Genomic DNA, 9,817 nt, shown 5'->3' with positions numbered 1-9,817 from the left:
TGGCACTTGCCGGCCTTCCGTGAAATAAATAAATAAACTGTATGTCAACGAGTTGAGTAATTGGTAACAAAATACAACACCTTATTATTCCAAGACAATAGCCCCCGTCACCACGTCCTGGTTTTCACATAATTTTATACATTACACTTTCATTCAAACGGGGGTCGACACATACATTCATAATTCATCAACAATACCGGTGCTTATCCGTCATTGCACGCATTTAGCGAGGAACGCTAGTCTATACCTTCATTACACAGTGTTCACCCCTGTGCACGTTACATAAGTTTGTATTCCTGTAAAATAAAAGAATGTGGAGAAATCAACTCCGGACTTTTGATTGGTTGTTTGTCAAATGTAACACGTGTACTCCCTGTCAAGTGATTGACCAATTTGAAACAAACAACACCTAACTAGTCTTACAAACACAATAGTTTTCCCTGCCACCACCTTTAAAGTGCACCTGGAGGGGTAGAGGAAAATTTTGATCCTCTAGGTCTGATTGGTTCATGGTTCTCGACAGGAATCTAACATCTTGGGTTGGGTATATAAATGACGCGTGATACATTTTCAAACTGTCTTTGCGACTCCAGCAAACGATAAACAAAGATGGATACTGGTATTGTGCTGCTCACCCTGGTCTATGTCGTCATAGTATATGTCCGAAGCCTTGTACTGCTGAGAGTGGATGATAGAAGAATATTCCGATGTTTGGTATGGGTCCTGGATGCTGTATGCTGTCTACTTCGCTCACTGGTCGAAAAGAGGAAGTTGGAAGGAAAAATTGCAATGTGTATCACCGTATGGATGCTGTGTTTGCTTCAGATGTTTGTTCGCTGTACAATAGAGACTGTTCGAGAATGGAAGTCAATGGTTTGCGTATTGGTTCGTCAATTTATCATGGTTTGGTCCCTGCGAGAACGTCGACGGATGGTATATGAGATAAGTCGGTTTGCTATGTTTGTTCTTTCTGCTGCATTTGGGCCCGTTGTATGGGAATGGGGGCCATGGTGGCAATTTCGGCGCGGTACCTTTTTTGGCGGGAAGGTGGCGGCCCGGGTTGACAGGTTAGGATTTAGACGGTTTTGTCAGGAGGAAAGTTTGTCATTGGTTGTTCAAATGGCACAGACTGTAATATTCCCCATTTTCGAAAACATTAAGAACGCAAAATACATATCAAAGTTTATCTACGAATAAAAAATACAAATCAAAATTTATCGACAAACAAATTTGAATAGATACGTCATACATAGTCATGTACACAAAGTTGTTCTCGGGTACCCAGATTCCTATAAATTCAGCCACCTCCGGTATACACATTTCTTTCACAACCGAAACAATTGTATTTTGCCATGTTCAAATGAAAAATCATTGATGTTTATATTAGACTATTTACGAAACACAAACTTGAAAACCATAATTGCCTATAACCACAGAACACCACTTCTATTTAGGGTCCCATACTAAAGTTACCCCAAAACTAGTTAACCAAATGTAAACTTAAAATAGGTTGTTCCTAGAAATACAGACTGTGCCACTTCTAATTAGGGTTCCCATTCTAAAATTAACAACTTTCGCAAAAACTAGTTAACTAAATGTAAACTTAAAATAGATTGTTTCTAGAAATACTGACTGTGCCACTTCTAATTAGGGTTAAAGTTTTCGCAAAATCTAGTTAGTTAGTTTTTTTTCAAGAAATACAAAGTTGAATCGAAATATTTTTTCATTAAAATGCTAATCATACAAAATTAAAACCCGTGTATTTTGCTCTGCAGCGCATATTTTTTTCATTCATGTTACAAATTTAAGAGTTATTTCCGTAAAGCCATTCTTCTTTGATGATGATGATGATGATGATGAAAAAGATAAGTTTGTTTACAATATTACAAATATAGCTAATAACCACATAACAACCAACAATGTGTACCAAATTTACTTTTCGTTTTGTGATGGTCAGAACATTCATAAATTACAATACAAAATAATGTCACCGCTTCAGTTATACCCATGATATAGTGATCAAATATATGTGTCTCAAAACCAAATTAAGGCTTATGATCTCATCTTTTTGGTCAAAAGTCTATCATTAGATTAAGATGTATTCTGGATGTGTTTATCTCATCAGTGATATGCAAATTAGGGCTAAAAAGACTAAAACTAAATGTCGATATTTACAAAAAGTCTATAACAAGATGATCCAATCAGTAATATGCAAATTAGTGCCTAATAATGTGTCGTTTTGGTCAAAAATCTATCATTAGATTAAGATGTATTCTTGATGTGTTTATCTCATCAGTAATATGCAAATTAGTGCCTAATAATGTGTCGTTTTGGTAAAAAATCTATCATTAGATTAAGATGTACTCTTGATGTGTTTATCTCATCAGTGATATTCAAATTAGGGCTTAAAAGACTAAAAATAAAGGAAAGTCTACAACAAGATGATCCAATCAGTAATATGCAAATTAGTGCCTAATAATGTGTCTTTTTTGTCATAAAACTATCATTAGATTAAGATGTATTCTTGATGTGTTTATCTCATCACTGATATGCAAATTAGTGCTAAAAAGACAAACTAAAAGTCTATATTTACAAAATGTCTATAAGATAATCCAATCAGTATTATGCAAATTAGTGCCTAATAATGTGTCGTTTTGGTCAAAAATCTATCATTAGATTCAGATGTACTCTTGATGTGTTTATCTCATCAGTGATATTCAAATTAGGGCTTAAAAGACTAAAAATAAAGGAAAGTCTATAACAAGATCCAATCAGTAATATGCAAATTAGTGCCTAAAATGTGTCTTTTTGGTCAAAAATCTATCATTAGATTAAGATGTATTCTTGATGTTTATCTCATCAGTGATATGCAAATTAGGGCTAAAAAGACTAAGAATAAAAGAAAGTCTATAACAAGATGATCCAATCAGTAATATGCAAATTAGTGCCTAATAATGTGTCTTTTTGATCAAAAATCTATCATTAGATTAAGATGTATTCTGGATGTGTTTATCTCATCAGTGATATGCAAATTAGGGCTAAGAAGACTAAAAATAAAGAAAGTCTATAACAAGATGATCCAATCAGTAATATGCAAATTAGTGCCTAATAATATGTCTTTTTGGTCAAAATTCTATCATTAGATTAAGATGTATTCTTGATGTGTTTATCTCATCACTGATATGCAAATTAGGGCTAAAAAGACTAAAACTAAAAGTCTATATTTACAAAAAGTCTATAACAAGATGATCCAATCAGTAATATGCAAATTAGTGCCTAATAATGTGTCTTTTTGGTCAAAAGTCTATCATTAGATTAAGATGTATTCTTGATGTGTTTATCTCATCACTGATATGCAAATCAGAGCTACAAAGACTAAAACTAAAAGAAAGTCTATAACAAGTTGATCCAGTCAGTAATATGCAAATTAGTGCCTAATAATGTGTCTTTTTGGTCAAAAGTCTATCATTAGATTAAGATGTATTCTTGATGTGTTTATCTCATCACTGATATGCAAATCAGAGCTACAAAGACTAAAACTAAAAGAAAGTCTATAACAAGTTGATCCAGTCAGTAATATGCAAATTAGTGCCTAATAATGTGTCTTTTTGGTCAAAAATCTATCATTAGATTTTGATGTATTCTTAATACCATGATCTCATCGGTGATATGCAAATTAGGGCTAAAAAGCCTCAAACTAAAAGTCTATATTTACAAAACGTCTATAACAAGATGATCTCTTCAGTGATATGCAAATTAGGGGCTAATAATGGGGCTTTTTGGTCAAAAGTCTATCATTAGTTTAAGATGTATTCTTAATACTATGATCTCATCGATGATGTGCAAATTAGGGCTAAAAAGCCTAAAACTAATGGTCTTTATTTAAAAAAGTCTATAATAAGATGATCCAATCAGTAATATGCAAATTAGTGCCTAAAAATGTGTCTTTATGGTAAAAATTCAATCATTAGTTTAAGATGTATTCTTGATGTGTTTATCTCATCAGTGATATGCAAATTAGGGCTATAAAGACTAAAACTAAAAGTCTATATTTACAAAAGGTCTATAACACGATCCAATCAGTGATATGTAAATTATGATCTAAAAATGTCTTTTTGGTTGTCTATAATTAGATTAAGATGTATTCTTGATATGATGATTTCATCAGTGATATGCAAATTAGGGCTAAAAAGACTACAACTAAAAATCTGTAATTACAAAAAGTCTATAACATGATGATCCCCAAGCACTGAGCAAGGACCATTAGTTTTTCACCATTAGAGTAGTTTTTGTTACATGGGAGGAGTTTTAAAAAAAAGTTTTTATAAGAGAACTACTGTCTCCCTCATTAACCTCTGTAAAAAATAAATAAAATAAAAGCTGTAAAAATATAACTGGTGTAAACCAAAATGCTCCTGTAGGTTGCAATTGGTTTTGCTAAATTAAAACTGAATCATAAAAGTTTGATTCAATATTTATCAATTGAAATTTTGAACAACAATATTATGGTTTACCACACTTGTGTTTCTCTCTCTATCTCTCTAGAGATGACAATGTTTAGAAAAGGGAATAGAATTCATCCAGCAAAAGCACTTTTAGTCCCCCAAAGTGAGTGACTATTACAATGGGCTCAGACTTCCAATATCTGATTTCTTTCAAAACTGGTACAAAGGTGACATGTCATTTGGAAAATATGCCATATTTGTAATCAAAAATCAATATTTACTGCATCATAAAACAAGCTTTATTTTGAAACATGGCCTTGAGCAATTACTCCCATGGACTATACGGGGAAGGTCTGCTGTAAAGTCTGTATGCATATGTCATAAGGTACATGTACATGTATGATATAGGGTATATACTTTTCTAGGCGAGAAGATTTTGGATAACCCTGCCCATCTAGACTGGTTGATTTTATTTTAATTGTAGCTCAAAATATTGATATATTTTTCAAAATGATTCTTACAATTGCTAAAAGTAAGATTTCATTTCTCAAAAAATTAATTATTTTTGATCAGTTTTTAGGTATTACATCATATGAACTACCGTCTGCATGTATTATAGACCTGTATAGTATGTATTTTGAGTGATACAGTTGGTATAAGAAAGAGTCAGACCATTTTTAGGGTGTGTAGTATGACAACAGTTTGGTTTTTGGGGGTTTCATCATAGCCTCCCTATGTCATTTCACAAAGAGTTGCCCACCTCATGTGAACAAAATTAATGAAATTGGTTTATTTTGCCAATACTAGTTCAAAGAAGCACACTTTAGATAAATTTTCTTTGCCGGCCCTACTATTAAATTCTATCTTAATAACAATAATGATAATAATAATAATAATAACTTTAGGGTAATAATAATAACATATAATAAATAATCACTAATAAGTAATAAGTACTAATATAATAAATACTAATGTATGATAAATACTAATATATAATAAATACTAATATATAGTAAATAAGCACATAATTAGGCACCAATGACTGTTAATTTCTAATTCTCCTTTCATAATTAATTGCACTTAAAGTTGAAATAGTATTGGCATTATGGATTACTCTCATTAAACATGTTCATATGACAGGACAACTCTGTGTGAAATGATACTAGGAGGCTTTGCTGAGATCATCAAGTCCTTACTGTTGTCATACTACATACCCAAAAATAGAGACACTTTCTAATACCAACTTTATAGCAAAAAATAGATACTCTACAGATCTATGATAGATACAGGCGGCAGTTTGTACGATGAAATAGCTAAAAACTGACCAAATTAATTGTCTTTTGGAAAATGAAATCTCACTTTTAAGAATTGTAATAATGTTTTGAAATTTATAGATTTATTTTAAGCTGCAACTGAAGCAAAGTCTATCAGTCCAGCTGAACAGGGTTTTCCAAAGTTTTCCAGCCCAGAAAAGTATACAAAAAAACACTGCTTTCCAGCAGACCTTTCCCACCTTTCTGCAAAAATTTAATTCTCTGAGATAGGACAAAAATACACATTTTGATAACACATACAAATTCTACCCACTTTATGCAACTTTAGTCAGTTATTATTTCATAATCAATTTAATAGTATAAAAATGTTTTTGCTTGACTTATTCTCATTGGCTTTTCTAACCATTGGGGTCGATTTTTCAGGGAGAAACAGTAGAACAATAAAAAATCAATTAATTATACTGTATTTGCAAATTTATACACACAGTTCTTTCTTTATAGTGGTTTCCCAAACCTGGGCAAGTTTACCTTCGTCAAGATTTGATTTCTTCCTTTCACCCCATTTCATAAAAAAATATTGTCTACAAATTATAACCTTGAAAATTTAATATCAACCATATGGGAGCACTTTGGTAAATGTAATTTATATTGAATGTATTTCTTCATTATTTTATTAAATAAACACAATATATTAACCAAACTGTATTAATACAATTTCCATGCAAGTTTATTTTCAGGAAGCCAGGCTCGACAAAGATGGACAAATGATGGAAAATGTGAGTCAAAAAACTTTCTTTTTAATATTTAATATGTTTATACATTGAAAGTTAGATTTAGAAACTTTATTTCTATTTGATTGTCATGTCTGCAATATAAAATAAATTTAGAAAATACTATAATTGCATTGTGAGTGAATACTTCAATTCTTATACTATTTCTTAAATTTCTTTCTTTTAGCCTGTGGTGATAAGAAGACCCAAGACTGATCGATGTATTTGATTATTACGATATTAATGTGTATTTTGCATTTATGTATATCTATTAAAATGTAATTTGTGTATTGAAATGTATTTTTAAGTTATTTTATTAGTAGAACTTTTGGAGGAGTTTAGAAGAACAGAAAAACAGTTTCAGACATCAGCACCAAGTAAGTTTTTTGAGTTTTTTTTAGTTTGTATGGCTGCATGAGTGATTGCTCTTTTAACTATCCCACCTCACCCCTTCCAACATCAAATACACTATCATTTTTGCATCTCCGGCACCAATTGTCATATCTGCGCCATCATCTACCTCGCGTTTCAGTCCGCTGTCTTCGCTGCACATGATCATACATTACATATTGACATACACAAACAGCACTCCTCGATTTTTGTTATCCCTTTCCGTACGTCTGGTTTCTTGTGGATTTTGGTTTTCTCTGACTAGGTGGGTCTCTATGGTTGATTACTTTGTTGTTTGGTTGGTTGGCGTTGGTTGGTTGGTTGGTTGGTTGGTTGGCAATGGTTCGTTGGTTAGTCCTTTGTAGGTTTTACATATTTTTCACTTGCTGTCTATGGCCTTAATCTCTCATACCAACACACATAAACCTCACAAACCTCCGCCGTGTCGCCGCCATCTCTATTACTGCCGTGTCGCCGTCTTTATTTGCCATCACCGTTGCGCGTCATATTCAACAGTTACATTACAACAATACAATAAAGTCCCCCATTCATTTTAACTTTCTGTATGTATGTTTGTATGGTTTAGAGTTATAATGGCACATTCCATTATAACTCTTCATATTCGCAGTCAAGCATGTGCATGTATGTTAACCCTCTCCCCCCCCAAAAAAAAAAAAAGTATGTGTCCTTGTATGGTGATTCAAATTGGCAACAAAGAATTGCTTGGCAGTGATGATACCCCTAGCATTGACTAGATAATATGGATTTTAGAGTAATCAATTTCCAATGCGGCCCAAATTCAACTGCATACAGAGCTCAGTAGAGCTATCAAACGTTTAATCCTCTTTTTATCAGGGGGGTGGGTTGATCAATTTCACTACAAACATTCAAATTAAACTCTCAAATCCAGGGGACCATATAGCCAGAATTACCATACAAGTATGACTACATTCTCAGTCTAAATAATTGTTGGCATAAAAATGCTACTAATGACTGAGTGAATTTAAGGTACTGTCGTCTTTAGTGTATCCATGGCTGTGTATTTCAAGACAATATCTATTACATGGTACGTCTACAGAATATCAAGTATACATCAATTACACCTAACACTGTAACAGCTATGAATGGTAAGCGTCGTCTAGAAGTTCTTTACTTATCTTTGCTGTTCATCTACAATTGATCTGTGATGTCATGAACACAGATGAAAAGTGATGTAGCCTCAAATATTCATCTGAAAGTTGTTCATAACCTGACAAATTTTCATCAAGTCTTCATCAAAGACAGTCTTCAATATTTCAACTTACTAGCCAAGTCAAATTCACAATTTTTTATGACAAATATGGCCAATATTTTGTCATCATTGCAAAGGTCTCAAAACAAAGCAATGTCAAGGTCTCAAAGCTCATTGTAAATAAAATGGGTATTAAGTCATTTAATTTAGGTTTCTATGTAGCTACCAGACTGAGCTAGTACACAATATGTGAAATTTGTGCCAGGCTTGGTTGAAATTGGTCTATGCATCTCTGCTGTATACTATGCACTATGATTAATGTTTGGCTATTTGACCTTGAAGATACAGGTCGAGGTCTCAGAAAGACCATTATCAATATAACACTCAAAGTGGGTCACTATTACACTTCAATACTAGCACCTGGTATAAATAGCACTATTGCAAGAAATGTGGGAATTGAATACTAGCACTCAGTATTAAATAGGACTATTGCAAGAAATGTGGGAATTGAATACTAGCAACCGGTAATAGCACTATTGCAAGAAATGTGGGAATTGAATACTAGCACCTGGTAATAGCACTATTGCAAGAAATGTGGGAATTGAATACTAGCACTCAGTATTAAATAGGACTATTGCAAGAAATGTGGGAATTGAATACTAGCAACCGGTAATAGCACTATTACAAGAAATGTGGGAATTGAATACTAGCACCCGGTAATAGCACTATTGCAAGAAATGTGGGAATTGAATACTAGCACCCTGTAATAGCACTATTGCAAGAAATGTGGGAATTGAATACTAGCACCTGGTAATAGCACTATTGCAAGAAATGTGGGAATTGAATACTAGCCCCTGGTAATAGCACTATTGCAAGAAATGTGGGAATTGAATACTAGCACCCAGTATTAAATAGGACTATTGCAAGGAATGTGGGAATTGAATACTAGCACCCGGTAATAGCACTATTGCAAGAAATGTGGGAATTGAATACTAGCACCCTGTAATAGCACTATTGCAAGAAATGTGGGAATTGAATACTAGCACCTGGTAATAGCACTATTGTAAGAAATGTGGGAATTGAATACTAGCACCCTGTAATAGCACTATTGCAAGAAATGTGGGAATTGAATACTAGCACCTGGTAATAGCACTATTGTAAGAAATGTGGGAATTGAATACTAGCACCCTGTAATAGCACTATTGCAAGAAATGTGGGAATTGAATACTAGCACCTGGTAATAGCACTATTGTAAGAAATGTGGGAATTGAATACTAGCACCCTGTAATAGCACTATTGCAAGAAATGTGGGAATTGAATACTAGCACCTGGTAATAGCACTATTGCAAGAAATGTGGGAATTGAATACTAGCACCTGGTAATAGCACTATTGCAAGAAATGTGGGAATTGAATACTAGCACCCGGTAATAGCACTATTGCAAGAAATGTGGGAATTGAATACTAGCACCCTGTAATAGCACTATTGCAAGAAATGTGGGAATTGAATACTAGCCCCTGGTAATAGCACTATTATAAGAAATGTGGGAATTGAATACTAGCACTCAGTATTAAATAGCACTATTGCAAGGAATGTTGGAATTGAATACTAGCACCCGGTAATAGCACTATTGCAAGAAATGTGGGAATTGAATACTAGCACCTGGCATTAAATAGCACTATTGCAAGAAATGTGGGAATTGAATACT

Source organism: Glandiceps talaboti, chromosome 17 (genome assembly GCF_964340395.1).
Source record: "Glandiceps talaboti chromosome 17, keGlaTala1.1, whole genome shotgun sequence".
NCBI lineage: Eukaryota > Metazoa > Hemichordata > Enteropneusta > Spengelidae > Glandiceps > Glandiceps talaboti.
This window is presented reverse-complemented; position numbering follows the sequence as displayed.